Below are 2,564 nucleotides of genomic sequence, written 5' to 3' on the forward strand. Positions count from 1 at the left end.
TATTTATAGAAATAAATATGTCTGCTTGAAAGAATGAAGAATATGGTAAACAAGTTGCTATAAAGAATGCATAATTAGCCTATATAACCATTGGTATTTCATTAAAAAGTAGACCATGTTCTTGTTCTTTATGAGAAGTGGTTTTATTTGATTTTAACATAAAGGCATGTTGTGTGTCACCGCAGTTAAATCGGTGTCTATCATGATAAAACCTTAATATCAAACCTATATAATGAGTTTGGAAATTTTAGAGAAATGCTTAATAAATGCACTGTAACTAAACCCATTAGATTTTAGACGACTACATTTACTGTAGATTTAGTAGACTAAAATCTTATATTTAGTCGACTAAAACTAAAAACAATTCAGATGACTAAAATATGACTAAAACTAAATGGCATTTTAGTCAAAAGACTATGACTAAAACTAAATCAAAATTTGCTGTCAAAATTAACACTGCAAGAATGTAACTGAAATAAAAATAAATAATAGTACCCAAATTAAAATTAAATGAACAAAATATAATACTATATAAATACTATAAAACTAAGATGACACTGTTCTGTATTTTTTATTTTGTCCATAAAATGAAAGCCAGTGGGGTCCAGTAGGGACCACACTGACTTTCATTATAAAGGCAAAAGCATTCCTTAACAGTTAAAAGAATTATCTAAATTATCTTCTTTGGTGATACACAAAAGAAAGTAAGTCATTCATTATTTTCCAAATTATTATTATTAATAATTAATTATTATTAATTATTTTTGTGTGACCACTTCCTTTGGAATGCAATAATAATTTCATTAGACGTTAAGGACATTGTCCTGAATTCACAGTGTGAAAAGAAAAATCATTAATGGATTTTTTTCCACTATTTAAAAAATCAATACGTTGACCTGTCCATACATTGAAACATCACTTGTTCATCAATCCACTTTGCTCTCACTTATTTATGACAAATCAAAAAGGGTCACTGAATGCTCAATAAAAACAATAAATGGATAGTTCATCCAAACATTACAATTCTGTCAGCATTTTCAAACCATGTCATTTCAAACCAGTATGACTTTTTTTTCTGCAGAAAAAAAGAAAAGATATTTTGAAGAATGTTGGTAACTGAACAGTTTTGATGAAAATTGACTTCCATTGTATGGTCAAAAGACATTTCCCAAAATATTTACTTTTGTTTGCCATAGAAAAAAGAAAGTCATACCGGTTTGGAATGACATGAGGGAGAATAACTGAACTATCCCTTTAAAGAGAAAAAAAAAGAAAAGAAAAAAAGAAGCATCTGGTTGTACATTATATTAAAAAACATTGTATGATACATATCACACCACTAAAAGGAATAGTCCTGCCATTAACCACCTTTTATCATTATTTCACAGTACAACCAATGACTCAGAGGAAAAAGATGCTCTGGGCCTCTTTTGCTCAACAGTGGAAAGACCTTCTGATTCAAGCCCACGCTTACATTTATATAATAGCAGCCTACTGTTTTAGGAAACTTGAACCCTATTTAGATCCTTCAGTCAGTGGATATGTAGCTAAACACAGCCAGCCCTGAGCTTTCGTGTTTCTACACTGAGACCGACAGATGAGCGGAGAATGTGTGAGTAAGAGAGAGATGTGGTGACCAGTCTAGTGAATGAATGCTGAACGGGGAATACTGTCTGGCAGCAAAGTGAGGAAACTTGGTTCCTCTTGGAACATCTGCTGACAGCAATCGTGCCAAAACCCTGTATTTCCAGTAACTACAGTGTAACGAGAAACATATTTTCATCTTGGCCATGAAACAGTGAGAGTAACATGACCACCCAGAATCTGAGATGATTTGGAGTGCACTGAACAGCTTTATCATTAAAGTCACCTACTGTAAGCATTTCCTTATTCAACACTATCATTAAAAACTCAGTGAATTGAGAGAAACTGCATTCCCACAGGACTTAACACAGCGTTGGCTGTGGAAGTGAAACCCGAGCCCTAAATATTCAGTCACAAGTGTGCTTCAGTAATTACATGGCGTGAAGCAGAAAGAGAATGCATGAAATTACACATGCACATTTGTTTGTATACGAGTCAGTCAATATGTAATTCCTTTTGTTATTCCTTTCGTCAGTCTTTCCATTCATTTTGAAGAAATATGACGGGACAAGTGACATTGAGCAACCTTCTTTCTTTAATTGCCCTCCTTAAATTTTCCTATTAACACAGATTAAGAAAATTAGGCCGATATCCATTTCGAGTTTAGCTTGTGACTGCGTGTGACATCTTCGCGCTGTCCAGAATAAGTCTTTAACTTCGATAAACTAGATTAACTTTGAACGAATTGCAAAAGAGGCAAGAGCATCAATCATATTGATCGCATATCGCCTACAATCAATACTGCAGCCTTTCAGGAAAGATGCTGGTCGTTTTGTTGTGTGTTTATAAAGATGAGATGAATCAATTATGCAATATTAATGAGAAAGTGTACTACTTGATAATTCACTCAGGACTGAAAATACAGAAGACCGCGAAGAACGGGTTCATGGTGTAAATGTCAGAGATTGTTTCAAGACATA

The 2,564-nt window shown here is 33.5% G+C and overlaps 1 protein-coding gene across 1 annotated transcript in view; it reads right to left on the reverse strand.

Annotated features, from left to right (window-relative positions):
• Nucleotides 1-2,564, reverse strand: part of adora2b (adenosine A2b receptor) — a 10,351-nt gene that overhangs the window by 7,004 nt on the left and 783 nt on the right. The gene's annotated exons all lie outside the window — the stretch shown is intronic.

The sequence above is a fragment of the Sinocyclocheilus anshuiensis genome, unplaced genomic scaffold, assembly GCF_001515605.1.
Source record: "Sinocyclocheilus anshuiensis isolate Anshui unplaced genomic scaffold, SAMN03320099.WGS_v1.1 scaffold399, whole genome shotgun sequence".
In the NCBI taxonomy this organism is placed as follows: domain Eukaryota; kingdom Metazoa; phylum Chordata; class Actinopteri; order Cypriniformes; family Cyprinidae; genus Sinocyclocheilus; species Sinocyclocheilus anshuiensis.